We start from the raw sequence: 16,463 nt of genomic DNA on the forward strand, positions 1-16,463 counted from the left end.
CCCTTTTGGCAGGAATGAGCTAAACAAATGAGTGAGTGTTTAATGAAAAATTAAGTACTGATTTCCCATTTCTCAAAAAAGTTGCTAATGAACTTGTAAAATGTGTGTCAACATTTATTGTCCTCTGTAGGGCATCCACAGTGACATACCCAAACACATGCAAACCAGAGGGCCCAATACTGCTAGGAAAGCATCAGCACATACTTCAGAAGTTAGAGGTTATTAAGCAAACTGGGCTGAAAGACGGCCATTTAACATGTTTAAGCCACAGCAGGATGTTTACATATCACTCTGGGACATGCAACTTTTTACTTAGAATTAATTTCTTTCACTTCTTATTCCAAGATTTCCTGTGGTGTTACATGAAGTGAAATGTTAATGTGTGGGCTCCCTCAATAGAAAAAGAAAAGAAAGCTTTGCAAATAGTTCACTAAGCCAGTTTGTATCAATAAGGACATGAATGAAGATACAGAGACGTCTAGCGCATACCCCTATCTAGCTCTTCTCTCGTCTAGGCAACACGGGAGGAATTATTTGCCACCCTCTGTTGTATTGCCTGTTACCGGTTCTAACCACGTCTTCTGGATATCATGGAAGTGACACGTGTCATCTCCAGGCTGAAGCATTCAATCGCCAGTGCGAGGCTTACAGCACTTTCTTTCCCTGCCTTCGTAGCCATGAAGTCCTTATGTTCTAAACGGTGAAGCCATGAAGTCATGTGGCCTCCACTGGCCAAACCTCTGAAAGACTGTGAGAAGGAGACACACTCGCTGACTGGCATAGAATATGGAAGCTGAGTGAGAAACAAACACTTGCTGTGTAAGTCACACTATTTTGGAGTTGTTTGTTACCACAGTACATAGCCTGTCCCAGTCTGACTAACGCAGAAAAATTCCAAGGTCTTAGGAGAGGGGAAGAATATTGCTGATGGGATTAAATAACAGACACTAAGAAAATGGCAATATTTTCAAAATCATTTTTTTTAGTTTTTATTTTTTTAATGGGTACAGAGTTTCTGTTTGGGGTGATGAAAAATTTCTGGAAATAGTCGTGATGGTTGCACAGCATTACGAATATACTTAATGCTACTGAATCGTACATTTAAAATGGCTAGAATGACAAATTGTATGTTATGTCTATTTTACCACAATAAAAAAAATCCCCAAAATAAGGTTTTCTACCAAAATCTTCCAGTAATGATAAGGGTTGGAAAAAACAGGTATCCATTTATTATTGTTGAGAATATAAATAGGTACTTCTTTCTGCAGGCAATTTTGGAGGTCCTCATTAAAAGGCCTTTGAAATATGAAGCCCTTTGATTCATTTTTAAATCTTCTGGGAATCTGAACTAAAATTTAAAAAATTATAATGTACAAAGTTTTATGTGAAATGATCATGACTCCAAAATGGTGTTTAAAAACCAAAAAAATGTGAAACAGTGTAAACAGGACCATGGTGGATTGAGTCATCTAGAGTATATTCATACAATTGAGTCCTATATAGCTCATTAAAATTATAGTACAGAAGAATATTTAATGAGAAATATTGGAGAACTGCTCCAATATATAGTTGACTCTTCAACAATGTGGAGGGTAAAGGAGCTGACATTCTATGCAGTCGAAAATCCCAGGGTACCTTTTGACTCTCCCAATACTTTACTATAGTTGTCCCTCTGGTATCTGAGGAGGATTGGTTCCAGGACTCCCCCACAGATGCCAAAATCTGAGGATGCTCATGTACCCTACATAAAAAGGTGTAGATCAATTCATACAGTTGGCCTTCTGCATCTGTGGACTCCCAACAGCAGACTGAAAACAGTACAGGTATTTATTGGAAAAAGTCCACGCAATTCAAACTGCAATGTGTTCAAAGGGTCAACTGTAATGTTAAATGAAAGAGATACAAAGCCTAGGTCTTAAGTTGAGTGCTAAGTTCCTGGAATGTGAGGTTAGTTTGACAACATTGATTCTTTATGCTGACTTTCAATTCATACAATTATTTTCTAAGATTATTAACTGTGGTCGCATGGTTACAATTTCAAGTGCTCCAAGTATCTCAGATTACAATTTATCCTGGCATAAAAACAAACTCATTAAAATAACTAAATTAACTCAATTATTTCTTACGTTCCTTGCATTTAGGTTCTCTCCTACCATTACTTTTTCACCCTTTCCATTTGTAGGTAGTTATTGAGAGAAGAATAGAAAAAAGAGACTTTGGTTAGTTCTGCTTTGTTTGTTATCTTTTTAACATTACATCATCTTTCCCCAGAGTCTTTATGTTTTTGCCATTGCTATGAACATGACCTTAAATGGATCCTTTTTGGTTTTGGTTTTTTTTTTTAACTATTTTTCGCATCTCTAAGTTCATTTTAGATTCTGCTTTTCCTGATATTGTTATTCAAGGGTCATGCAGCTCTCTGGCATTGAGGTAAATACACATGTCTATCCATTGTCTCATATTTTGGGTTCAGCAGAGCAATGCCTCTGCAGTCACTCTTGTTTTTTCAAGATCTCTCTCTTTCCCCCGCATCGGAATTATTTAAGACAATAATCGGAATCACTAAAGACAACTTGAGTTACAGGAACCCCCAAAAGTATGTGAAGACTTTCCAAGGAGCACTGTGGGCTGGGAAATTTTTATTTTGAGATCCTTAACTTGCATTTGTCCTTTTTCCTAAAAGTGATCTGTCTGAAAAAAATACATTGTGCAAGGTCTCCTACCCACCTTCCCTTTCACAATAACCCTTTTTCAAAGGAAGGGTAAAAAGTGGAAAAGCAAAGCAAACAGCAAGTTCATTCATGCATATCCCTGTCCCAAGGTATAAAAATCTCTAGGGTACCAAAAGGACAATTTAAAATATTTCTTCTGGAAGCCTTCTGTAACGATTAACCCACCATAGTGGTTTTTGTCCTTCCCTGTCTAAGCACATTTCTGTTAAGGGTGAGGTATTGCCTTAGAAATGATCCCTTTGAGATATTCTGAATACAGTATAGGGTGAGGTGGTAGGAGTGATGACAATTTCCCTGTATTCACTTGTCTCTCCCACCCTTAAATATAATTAGAGAATGCATGGTTCTTGAGGAAGAGACACGTGAAAGCAAATAAAGGCAATGTCTTTAAGAAATATTGAGCACTAAAAATGCCTCAATGGCTCGCTCTCCTTTTCAAACATGTCTTTTGTTATTATTGGTTTTTGTTTGTTTGTTTGTTTGTTTGTTTGTTTTGGTCTCTCCTCAATATTACTAGAATGTGTTGTCAGATGGAAAGAAAAGCACCTTTGAGCAGATGAGTCATGTTGATTCTTTAAAGTATAACTGGAATGCATAACTACTAAGATTTTTAAGACATAATGGATAAAGCCTGTGCAGAAAAAGTTTACATGATTTATTTTAAAATAAGTTTGCATGATTCAAAAAGGGAGTTAAAACTTATTGCATCAATTCATGTCATAAAATATGCATTTTGACTTCCTGACTTTATCTGTGCCTCAGATTCCTCCTCTGTAAAATTGAGATGATAATTGTATCCCTTCATTGAGCTGATTTGAAGATAAAATGAGTCCACCTATAACTATGCAAAGCACACAGAACAGTGCCTAGTACACAGTAAATGCTCTTCCGGTTGGAATGAGCCCCTCTCCCCAGTGTTTGGTCCCTCTTCTCTTTATCTGTACTCACTTCCTTGAGAATCTCACCCAGTCTCCCTGGCTTTAAATATCATCTGCATGCCAATGATTCTCAAATTTATACTTCCTATGCCTGCTCGCTCCAGAACTCCAAACTCATATATTCAACAGCCTACTGGTTATCTCCAGTTGGATGCCTTCTGGACATGTCAAACTCACTCTCTCCAAACTAAACTCCTGTTCTTCCCTCTCCCCCAACCTGCTCCACCTGTCACTTGATGTCAACACCGTCCTCCAATTGTTCAGATCTCCAAAACTTGGAGTTGATCTGTATTCCTTTCTTTCTCTCATACTCCACATCCAATCTGTCTTCCTGTAAAAATATATCCAGAATCTGACCGTCATTCACTACCTCCACTGCTGCCCCCTGCTGTAAGCCACTCTGATCTCGCCCCTGGATTACTGCAATAGAGCCTAACTTTCCTTGCTTCTAACCTTGCTTCCCAATAGTCTGTTTTCAAAAGGGCAGCCAAAGTGATCCTTCTAAAATGAAAATCAGATCATATCGTTCCTCTGCTTAAAACCCTTCAATATAACCCTCATACACAAAGCAACATAAAAAATATATAGATTCACGCAGATACGTATTAATTTTTTACGATGAAAAATATGCATCAAATTGTTGGCAGTGGCTATTTTAGGGTGGTAAATTACTAAATTACATGTGATCATTTCAAAATATTTGCCTTGTGACCCAACAATATTACTTTTAGGAATTTACCTATAGGAAATAATTAGGATGTGCCCAAAGATTTACGCTCAAGATGCGAGTCACAATATTTATAATGGGTAAAAATTGGAAATAGCCTAAGAGTCTAACAATATGAAAGTAGTTTAGTAAATTATGTTGTACCTAGAGGATGGATTATCTGACATTATTGAACACATTTTTTAAATACACCGTTAATGACAAAAAGATTAAGGAGTAACAAGTAAACTGTGAGATTAATTTTGCAAGTTAAAAAAAATGTATACAAAGAGAGGAAAAGACAGGAAGGATGTACCCCACAATATTAACAGCAGTCATCAATAGGAAACAGGTGGCCATGCTCTGGAGCTGAACAATCATGGAAGAGCAGCTACTTCCCATAAGTAAACCTGCTTGGAATTCACAAACTCAGAACGAACATACAAATTCTAATCAACACTTCCTGCATCAGTCTACAGTGTGCTCTTAAGCAAGTGTCTATTTTGTAGGCTGCAAAAGCACTCAGAGTATATCACACGAATAAAGAGATATCTTAACTCTGGATTTGTTGTTTAAAAAAATAAGATTCCTATACAGCATACTTAGCAAATAGAAAATAAAATAAAATCCCCTTATGCTTTTAGGAATTTAGGCCTTTTAAAGTCTTTACCCGATTAGGATGGGTTAAACTATTTTTTGCAATGACTGATAAGAATTTCCCAAGCACTTCTTATCAGTTTTTAACTTGTTTGAAAAGGTAGTTACAAGTGCAAGAAATAAGTTGCTTGGCATACTCAGTGACTAATATCCAGTTCACAATTAAATGTTCAGTTTAAAGGTTAGCCCTTAGAATTTTAGGGTTCGTGTGTTTTGTTACTTACAGAATGAAATGATCAAACGAAGAAAAGAAATTCTGCATTCACAACCATCTTTCTGTTATATGTAGGCCTCTGCTGTCTTTACCGAGAGAACACATTAATATGATTAAGCAGTCTAAGAAGCCTTCTCTCTTTATTCTTTACATATCTAAAGCACAGAGACCATTCAAGCTACCAACTCATTTCACTGAAAAGTAAAACAAACAAACAAACAAATAAAAAGCAGAATGAAAGCCTTCTAAGGAACAGAATGAACCACAAAGCTATCATAAATAACCTCAAATCTAAACTCAGAGATTTTTTTCCATGAATCAAGTAATAAAATTCAACCACAAAATGTGTCATGTATGCAATAAAATAGACTTCAGCACATTCCTTCATTTTACCACTTGGTTTCAACATCAGGCAAGGAGGTTGCCCTTAAAAACCCACATATTGAATAATGAGACCATGAAATTTTACAGGTCTTCCTTGCAAAACTAAAGGTGTATTAGAACACAGCCACTGTGCTCTTTTGGAACAAAAATCAGAATTTACCAAACAACAGTCCCAATGAAAGATGTGCTTATGAGAGCTTAAGACTTTGTTGTTTGTTTTTCAGACTATCTTGGCATTCTCTGAGCACAAACTAAAATTTTCTTGTTTCCTAGAGATAAAGGTAGAAATTACTAATGTACAAGATGAGCTTCTTACCAGTGTTAAGACAAAGAAATCAACTCTAGGCTTTCTTGGGGTGAGTGTGTGCAATAAAATAGGAATGTCCATTTTGGTCACCCCCATAGGCACCGTGTACACAGGGTATGCCTTTCAAATTTAAAATCTGAATGTTAATGACACCTAAAACAAACAAACAAACAAACAAACAAACCTCTACAGGAATAAGAACAAAGAGAACATCATTTCGTCCTGAATATTTAGTCAAATCTAAGGTGGAATTTTTCTGAATTTACACTACGGTTCTCAGCTTAGGAATTGTGATGCTTTGGAGGATGATGTCTCAAGAAAACTATCCTAAGGTCTAAGTGCTCGTTCCTTTCTTAGTGACAGTTAAATTTAAAACTACATTTTGCACAAAACAGAGAGTAAATATTTCATTGATTAAAAAACGGACAGATTCTACCTGAAGTATCTCATCCATTGATAACAGATCTTCAGCCTCTAGACAGGGGCTACGTCAGTGGTATTTACAACCACAGAGAAGTCAAAGCACTTGTTTGTCAATACATAGTCATTGAAACTACATAAATACCGTGTTTCCCCGAACATAAGACCCGGTTTTATTTTACTATAATATATGACTGTGTCTGATATAATATAAGACCGGGCCTTATGTTAATTTTTGCTCCAAAAGACGCATTAGAGCTGATTGTCCAGCTAGGTCTTATTTTGGGGGAAAACATGGTTATTAACCCTGAATGAGCTGAACAGCAGACATGTGGCACCTAGATACCTCCCTCAAATTTACAGGGCTTCACTAAAGAGAGGGTAAATATTCATTAACATACTTAGGATGAATTTTCTGAGCTCTTTATGTCCTTATTACTGCACTTAATTGCTAAGGCCCCTGTCCACTTAGGAGCCTAAAACTTGACCTTCTATGTAAACTTTGCAATGCACAGATTTAAACTCAGCCCCCCCACCCCTTTTCCTCTCCTTTTCTGGGGATTCATAGGTAGTACCGACCTCTCAGGCAGCGGGTCCAGGGTCTGCTGCGATGGGCAATTCCCTCTAGTCCAGTTTCCGCTCTCTTCCCTTGCCGCCCATGTCTGCATCCATCTGTGCTAGCTTCACCCTTCCGTCTGTCCGTCATCATCATCCCACTCTCAGCCACTGCTGTGCTGCTTTTGGGGGTGGGAAGGGGGCGCTCCGGAAAGTGGTGGATGTTCAGTATCCTGGAGGGTAGGGAGGGATGTCTGTGAGTTGATGGGGGGGGGGGGGCTGCTGGATCTGCTCTGCTCTGAGCCTGTCCTGTCTTCCCCACGGAAGTGCTGGTCCTCTGAGCTGACTGAGGAGAGTGGACAGAGGGTAAGACACCTACGTGCTACTCACATTCCCTCAGGTTGTCTTCCTTATGTTTCTCCCATAGACAATGCCATACCTCCCAACTCTTTGGTTCATGCTGCAAATGCTCTGCCCTGAGCCCGCCAAGCCCTTACTCATTTAGAACTCAAAAACCACATTTCCTCTTTCAAGAAACCTGTCCTTCTAATACAAAGCCTACTGTTTCAGCTTTCATTTGAAAACTGCACCCAGAAATGTAGGTGTCTTCTTCGTTCCTGGCTATGCTCACCTCATCCTGGAGCAATGAATCCTATTGATTCAGTGGGTGAGGGTGGAGGTCTCGTGGGTTGGGGAAGAAGACCAAAAAGCCAGAGAAGAACAAAAACGTTATTTTCTCCAAATTGTATTCTACCACATTTATCAGGAAGTGTGTTTATTAGTAAATATGTGATAAATGGTAATTGAGGCTATACAAGCCCCCTTGTGGGCATTTGGAAATGTGCAGGACATTTTTGGTTGTCACAGTGACTTAGGGATTCACCGGCATTTGATGGGGGAGAGTAGAGATGGTACATATACTGCAACGTGCAGGGCAGTTCCATACAAAATGCCGGTAGCTCCCTGCTGAAATATGCCAAAGACATCCTTCTCTGTCGGCGCTCTTCCAGGCTCTGCCCCCATTCATGTTACTATACAGCACAGCTCCAGACCCTCCTCGCTTCCTTCTCAGAGCCTGACTCTTCCCCTCTGCAGTTCCACAAGACTAGCTGACTCCCCGTGCAGTCTCTGCATCGCTCCAGCCGGAGCTGTTTGGGGGAGGAGCAAGGTGCTCTACCAGGAGGTACATGAGGTGTTATCCTCTAACTCCACGTCCCTCTTCTGTCCGAAAGTAGCCACAGACTGGTGTAAGGATTTGACTCTGAGCTTGCTTGGCCAGGCCTACAGTAGAAATACACACAAGTTCTTCTCCTGCCTCCCACGATCATTTCTATCATTGCCATGTGCAGGAGAGGATGTGAAAGGTCCCGTATGTTAGTCTGTTCACTATGACTTTGAGCCAGCCCCCGACAGCTTAGTTTTCTCATTTGTAAAAATGAAAGAATTGGCCTCGATGACCTCTAAAGGCATTTCAACTCTGTGCTGCTATGAAAAAAAAAAAAGCATTTGTTCTGTGATGCTCGCACATTTTACATTTCTTCCTACAAAGGTCATTTAGTCTTTTTGCTCATAATTTAGAAGTCGGTAGAATCTTCAGCAAAGGAAATGGCAATAATAAAACTAAATTTTCATACCATTTTGTGCAATGTGTTCGTTAATTATCAGGCTGTGTGTAGTAAAAAACATACATTTTATTACTCTTTTTTCCACAAAGGATTAACCTCTCATCTGCCCTTGCTTTATAAACACACTTAGGACATATTTATTAATCCTCTACTGTGTGCCAGGCACTCTTCTAGATAACAGTGAACAAAACAAACACTGCTTACATAGAGTTCGCATTCTAGATCACCAGTACTCAAAGTGTGGTCCTTGAAAAATATCTCAGAGGGGCCAAGAGGCCAAAAACGTTTTCTTAATAATACTAAGGCATTATCTGAATTTTTTCCACTGTGTTCACGTTTGCACTGAATGTACAAAAACAATGGTGGGTAAATTGCAAGAGCCTTCACATGAATCAAAGCACTGGTACCAATGGTCCTGGCAGTTACTGTATTCACCACCACCACATACTTGCAGGGAAACAAAACGCCAGTTTCATGTAAGAAGTCTTTAATTAAGCAGTAAAAAATACTAACTTTTGTATTAAAATTCATCCCTCGAGTACACATCTTTTTTAAATTCTGTATGACAAAACAAGAAATACACACAAAGCCCTTCTGCTGCATACAGAGGTGTGATGGTTTTCCTGAGGAAAAGCACACAAGTGATTGTTTGAATTGTGTGCTGAACTAGCTGTTTTCAAAAATGAAACCCCATCTTTACTCGAAAGAACAATTGAAAACAAACCATGTTTATTTAGACTTGAAAATCTGGCAGACATTTTTCTGAATACGAGCCAAGTAAACCTGCATCTTCTAGGAAAATAACTGACAGTATTTGTTGCCAATGATAAAATTCGGCCTTTCAAGCAAAAATCAGAATTTTGGAAACTCTATATCCACCCCGGTTAGCTTGACACCTTCCCAAAACATAGAGAATTTCTAATGAGATTGGTGGCAATACTAACAAATGTGATTTTTTGATACTGTGCAATGAAATCTGCCAATAGTTGGAAAATCTACATAACTCAGTGGACTATTTTCCAAGTGACCAATGCATGATGTTACAAAATCATGCATGGGTGAAAGATCTATTAAAGGTGTGAGATAGACAACTGCATTTTAATATAACAGTATGAAAACTTCATTAATATATTTTCAGATTCCATATTATAACTAGCCTTTAAAAAACTATTCCTTATTGAACATTATATTAAACAAAAATATCCTCAATTATCCAAAAAATGCTATTAAAATACTCCTCACATTTACATATATGTGTGTGTATATATGTATATATGTGTGTGTGTATATACATATATATGTATATATATAATTATGCCATAGAGAAAGAGAAACATTTGCTATCAAATGATTCTCCTTATTACATTTCCATTTGCTATAAAGAACAATCAAATTTCTGCTCCTTCCACCAATGTCATCAAACATAGTTTGATGCTAAACATCTTGGACCAAGAAGGAAGCTTTTGAAATTCCAATGAAACATAACTGATTGCTCTGTCTCTTCCCCCTCTTTTTTCTTTATAGAAGAACTTGATAAGGTATCCCACAAAGCTACATCCCTGCCCCCTATTATTTATCCTTATTCCTTGCGTTGGCACTAATTGGCTTCCATATTTTTTACTTGGATAAAAACCATTATTGGTCCAGCCTGGTGGCTCAGGCGGTTGGAACTCTGTGCTGTGCTCCTAATGCCGAAGGCTGCTGGTTCGATTCCCACATGGGCCAGTGGGCTCTCAACCACAAGGTTGCCAGTTCGATTCCTCAACTCCTGCAAGGGATAGTGGGTTGTGCCCCCTGTAACTAACAACGGCAACTGGACCTGGAGCTGAGCTGCACCCTCCACAACTAAGATTGAAAGGACAACAACTTGACTTGGAAAAAGTCCTGGAAGTACACACTGTTGTTCCCCAATAAAGTCCTGTTCCCCTTCTCCAATAAAATCTTTGAAAACAAAACAAAATGAAAAAAACAAAAACTTTCTTGGATAATCTCTCCCTAAATCAATACAACTAAAGCAACCTGAAGGAGGAAAAAAAAATCCACTACAGTAATATTAAGTAATAATCACTTTCTTTGTGCCAGGTGCTTTTAATATATAGTATTGTTAATCTCACAAGAACATACAAAGTGGGATTTATTGTATCTGTTTTTCAGATGAGGTAACTAAGTTTCAAAAGTTCTACCTGAGGTCAGGTTTCTAATAAGTGGTAGACCTGGAATTCAAAACCAGGACTCTGTACCTCAGTATTGTTGATCATATGGTCAGAACTAATAAATGTAGAACAGAACTTGAAATCAAGTCTCCTGACATAATACTCTTTCCATTACAGCATGTATCTCATGGATAATTTGTTACTGCAAATCATCATCATCATCATCACAATACCAACAGAGTAAAAAAGCAACCCACAGAATGGGAGAAATATTTACAAATCATGTATCTGAAGGATTAACATCCAGAATATACAGAGAACTCCTAGAAATCACCAACAGAAGAACAAACAACCAGATTCAAAAATCAGCAAAGGACTTGAATAGACATTTCTCCAAAGAAGATATACAAATGGCCAATAAGCACATGGAAAGGAGCTCAACACTAATCATTAGGGAAATGTAAATCAAAATCAAAATTCACCCAGTAGGGTAGCTACTAGTAAAATAAATAAATAAATAAATAAATAAATAAATAAAATAACAAGTGTCGTTGAGGATTTGGAGAAATTGGAACCCTTGTGCACTGCTGCTGGGAAACTAAATTGATACAGCTACTGTGGAAAACAGTATGGAGGTTCTTCGAAATATTAAAAGTAGAATTATCATATGATCCAGCAATTCCACTTCTGCATATATACCCAGAAGACTTGAAAGAACAGTTTCAATGCGGTATCTATACATCCATGTTCATAGCAGCGTTATTCACAACAGCTAAAACTCAGGCTCACACAAAAACCTGCACAGGGGTGTTGATGTCCATTGATATGTCAAACATGGCCACTTATCTCATCATCTGTCTCTTCTTTTTTTGCCTGTACTGCCTATCCTGGTTAATGGCACCATCTTCCAGATCTTTCTTTTTCTCTGGTTCTCCTGACACTGCCTTCAGTTCAGGGTATCAGACAGTTAGTGCCTTCTTTTATTTTAGTCGCTATTCTGAATGCTGGAGTTAAAGAATGAATAAGGCATACCTCCTGAGGCCCAGAAACTCACTTTCTGTCAAGATTATTCATTCATACAACAGGGTAAATGCTAATGGAGTTATGGATAGAGAACCATGAGAAATCTGAGAAAGAATGCTTTGCCTAAACTAGCAATTCCGTGACACTTTTCTGGAAATGGAGAATCTTGAACTGTGTAAAGATGATAGAGTGAGCAGAGCAAATTGAGATAGAAAACACTGTAGGGAGAGAGAACTGCCATAGTAAAGGTGTGCACGAAGATAATAGTGAAGCAGGAAAGGTTGCAGACTGAGGATAGAGAGGTTAAGTGGAAGCCAAATCATGTAGCCTGGACTTAACTCGGAGCTTACATATAATCTTACGGGAAACTAGTTTCAAACTGGGCTCAGCAAAGGTCCTCAAGAATTCACTGAGTGGTGGCCAACTGTGCTCCATGGTTTTGGTTCTGACACCTACTTCAACAGGAGAAGCTCAGCTAACTTTCATCCCATCATTTGGGTAATACTTCCCCTACCTAAAGGTGTTGGGTGCTTATCAAATTCATACAAATAAAGAGATTAGAGAGGGTATCTTTGTCTTGGAAAGCGTAAGTACTAAACAGTTTGAGCTAACTCTGCTCTGAAGAGAAATCATAGCATGAGACATTCAGTTATTATTTGTGCATGTTTTTATGACCTGACAATCAAAACTGTGCACAAAAAGTAGGTCACAGGAATCTACTATGATCACTTGCTTTCCATCAAGTTAAAAACAAACAAACAAACAAACAATAACCCTACCTTCAGAGGGCTTGTCACCACAACTTAAGATCTATCTTTTAAGATCTACTTCGCCAAGAAAAACATTGTATTTGCTCTCTTTCCTTAACTCAACTGTAGGAGAGAACCAATCTAAGCAGTTATTGTTGAACTCGCAAGGGAGATGTTAGTTTATTTGGGAGGTGTAGGTTTATTTATAAGAGGGCAGTAGGCAGAGAAGGAAAGACTTCTTGACTCCTTTCTCCCCAGTGACCAGTCTCAAGATGCAAGCATTGTAAGATTTATGTGACGGGCAGAAAATAGTGGCTCCTTGTGTGTGGAAGCCTGGCTCCTTTGAGAACTACTAGAGTTCCCCTCTAGGGGAAGTTGGAATAATAAGTAACACTAATTGAGGGTTTAATATGTTCCACATTCCATAAGTGCATTAACTCATTTAATCCTTATAACAAAACTAAGAAATAGGCGCCGAGCGATCCTCATTTTATGGATGAGAAAACTCAGGTACAGAAGTTAAGTAACTTAACTTGTTCAAGATACCTAGGTGGTAAGTGCCAGGGCTAGGCTTCAAACCCAGACAGTCTGGCTCCAGCATTTGATCTCATAATCACTGAGCTATAGTGTCTCCTTAAAAGTGGGTCTTAAGCAGAGTCCTTTAGTGCAAAGGTTGAAAAAGGGCAATCCTAGGAAGCATAACCTGTGATCACGGCTTACCCTTTTTAAAGTCAATTTATCTCATCTCTGCCATTCAAAAAGAAAGCCTACACCTTCATGGTCCAGTTCTTCCAAGGTTGCTACAAAAGAAGATAAGGCTGTGAACTTATTAATTCATGTATTTCTAAGGGTCATTTCTAATTGGCTAAACATTTTTTTTTTTTTTGGTCCAGGGAGGAGGACACTGTAACTAAACAATCTTGGGGCTTTTAGCCATTAAGGAACCTCAAATGATCTTTAATTCATTTACTCAAATAGTACATTCTAAACCAAACAACCTCAGTTTATAAACCTATACAATTAAATCATCATCTCTGGGTATGAGGCGCTGATATTATCTAAAAGTTCTCCAAATGATTCTAAAATACAGAGTTGAGATCAAGGCTCCAAACCATAAAACAAACAGCATCATACAACAAGATGACTCTGCAGAGAAGGTATAAACACAAGATACCTTATGTCAAGCAAGCTGTTTATCCTTTGTTAATGAACTTTCTGTGAGTTTTTCCCCCAGTAACCTTCAACTTTTGCACGCTGGAAAGTTGACTAAGAGACCTTCAGTTGGTTCTGCTTCCTTGTTTGGCATGTGTGGTTTGTTGACATGCTGCCCAGATCATGGTGAAAAACAACCACAATTAAACTTGCCTCCAGTCAGCAGTGGTTTTCTACATCAGTGAGGTTTTTCTTAGAACCCTAAAAGAGGGTGAAAAAGAATATATAGATGAAGGAATCAAATACACTCTCAAACGTAGTTAAAGACCACAGTTTTTGTTGTGAGGGTAAAAGGCTAATGTGAACAAAGGAGTGACTTCAATATTTTTAATGAAACCTTTGACTAAGGATCAAAAAGTAAAATCTACATTCTGCATTTGTTTTGCATCATACTTCAGGTTTCTTTACAATGGGATATAGGGCTGTTTCATAAGAGAAAGATAATACAATAAATAAAATTAACCTTCAATAAATGTGAAAAACCTTGAGTAATTCTAAGTCTCAATTAGGAATGAGGCAACAAAGAAAAATAGTAATTAAAATATATTTTCTATTCTAGTCTCTTAAGGTGGCCAGATGTTCCATATTATGTATGTCAGTTCCATTGTTTTTAAATGAATCACCCTGAGGTAGGGGGTATCTAAGCTATAGATAAACGACAAAGAAATTCAAATAACCTGTGATTTCTCTATCTAGATTAATCACATTTTAACTAGTGACATCTAGTAGCTCACAAAGTTATCTTAAGTATTTCACAAAGAGCATATCGCATCCCTTACCATTTTTTTTTAGCAGTAGGCAGTGCCCACAGGTTGATACTATAGGTGATGATGAAACAAGCTGAAGTTGACTTCTTTCATTTGCTGCCCTCTCTCCACTTCCTGCCAACTCCTTCCTCCATCGCAGCCTATATAGACTTGGTAATAATAATAATATGTCCACTTTAAGCTTCCAGCAGTGTAGGCGTTTTAGGTATTTGGATTACTTCAACAAACCAAACAGTCCACATAACAAAACAAAACAGGACAAAAGAAACCTTACCCCTGTGGAATTGGAAAATACACCCTAGAGTTAAAATAATCTGTAAAGTGAAGTACTTCAGCTACAGGAGGGACTCACAGAAGTGACTAGAACAATGAATTCTAAGTGCTTCTCTACCAACCCAAATCTCTGGAGAGAACGTTGGGAGGTCTCCCTTTGCTTTCTGGAGGGAGATTCCAGCCAATTACTTTAAACATTTACAAGGTATGAGTTGAATACACTTCTGATCAATGCTTAAAGTTGTCAGTGACCTGATTTTCATTTTAATAATAATCTAGATAAGTTTTGGATGACTCTAGATAATAGTAATATTGCATAGCATTAAATATATATTTTATACATCAAATGCTTTTATATGTATGATCTCATTTAATGGCTATATCAATTTTGTGTCCACTGTAGGAAAGGTAGCTTTGTTAGGTCTGTTTACCAACGACTCTTAAGGAAAAGTTATTGGATGGGCCGGAAAGGACCAAGCCTGGATGAGAATGCACTTTTTTTTTTCTTTTTTCTTTTTTTTTAGTCCAGTGGGCTTTTCATGTTCTTACTACATCCTACTGGGACTAGAGAGGCCTGCGTTTTACAATTATGTTAGGGAAATAACCATGTAGTTAAATCTTAAACCGTTTAACACAGAAAGTATCAATTGAAGATCGGCGAGAAATAAGGACCTTTAATGGTTGGGAAAGTCTTGCAAAACCTAGGAGGGAGGGGTGTACTTGTCATTAAAATTTTAAAAAATCTGAGTCCTTACTTTGAGCTGGACTCTGCTAGGTGAAAAGTTGAAACAAATGATTAAGAATGTATGCTACCTTTGAGGAACTTTGACGAGGGGAGGTCACAATCTCGCGATCCGAAGAATTGATCAGGATTTACATAGGAAGGTAGGTGTTCAAAGGGAGGGTGAGTTCAGATAATCAGATCAAAAGCAAAAAGGCTTGCAAATGATAGACTCAGGAAAACCGAAGGAGCCCTCAGTTTGTTAGACACATACATACTCTATTTTTTGCTTCTAAGTAAAATATTCACCATTAACGTGTTTGAAACCCGGAACATAAAGACTTTTTAGCTGTGATTCCTATGCCCTAACCCTAAAGGGCCACACTCGAATGTAGAAAACCTTTTTCTGTATATAACATATAACCACTATACAGTGATGATATATTGACCAGTGACATGAACCCTAAGCTCGTTTTAAAACTGAACAGGCCGCCAGGGAACTTGGCTCCTGCCACTCACTGGCGGTGGGACATGGGCAGGTCACTTCTCAGAATGTCTCCTTTCCCGTCTTAAAGGTGACTGCGTTCCAAAGGCTCACCTTACAGGGCTTTGTAAGGATGGTTTAAAATAATGACAGTGAAAGCATTTCCTCTGCCACATCTAAGGTGCTTTTGTGATCTCCGGTTTCTTTACGGTCTTGCTATTTTGAGACTGGGTGCATCTCGCCCCGGTCCTCACGGGCGGGTGTAACTTCGTGCTGACTGGGTCTGCGGAGTGAGGTCTTGTAGCTGAAGTCACACGGTCCTGAAAGCCAAGGAAGAGGGATAGAAAGCTCTCGTTTCAGGGCTGGGGGGTGGAGGGGGCGGAGCAAGAGAGGCAGAGGGGAAAGAGAATGAAAATGGAAGATCACGTTAGGAACGGTGATCTATGCGCACGCGCAGTGGCCGCTCCGCGCCTCCCCTCCTAGGGAAGACCACGACGTGCACACGTCGTGCGCGGGGACGTTCACGTAGCGTGCGCCGTCGGT

General features: G+C 38.6%; 1 long non-coding RNA gene across 3 annotated transcripts; it reads right to left on the reverse strand.

Annotated features, from left to right (window-relative positions):
- Positions 1–6,580: 6,580 nt before the first annotated feature.
- On the reverse strand, positions 6,581–16,444 carry LOC141572743 (uncharacterized). Of its 3 annotated transcripts, XR_012498197.1 has the most exons (5): positions 16,035–16,444; positions 14,455–14,659; positions 13,638–13,876; positions 13,184–13,263; positions 6,581–7,146 (listed from the first exon to the last, which is right to left on the reverse strand). It is a non-coding gene; the product is annotated as an uncharacterized LOC141572743 (long non-coding RNA). The 3 variants fall into 3 exon arrangements; XR_012498198.1 differs by lacking the exon at positions 6,581–7,146 and having other exon boundaries at positions 7,701–13,263; positions 14,455–14,591; XR_012498196.1 differs by lacking the exon at positions 6,581–7,146 and having other exon boundaries at positions 7,701–13,263.
- Positions 16,445–16,463: the final 19 nt, after the last annotated feature.

The sequence above is a fragment of the Rhinolophus sinicus genome, linkage group LG07, assembly GCF_036562045.2.
Source record: "Rhinolophus sinicus isolate RSC01 linkage group LG07, ASM3656204v1, whole genome shotgun sequence".
In the NCBI taxonomy this organism is placed as follows: domain Eukaryota; kingdom Metazoa; phylum Chordata; class Mammalia; order Chiroptera; family Rhinolophidae; genus Rhinolophus; species Rhinolophus sinicus.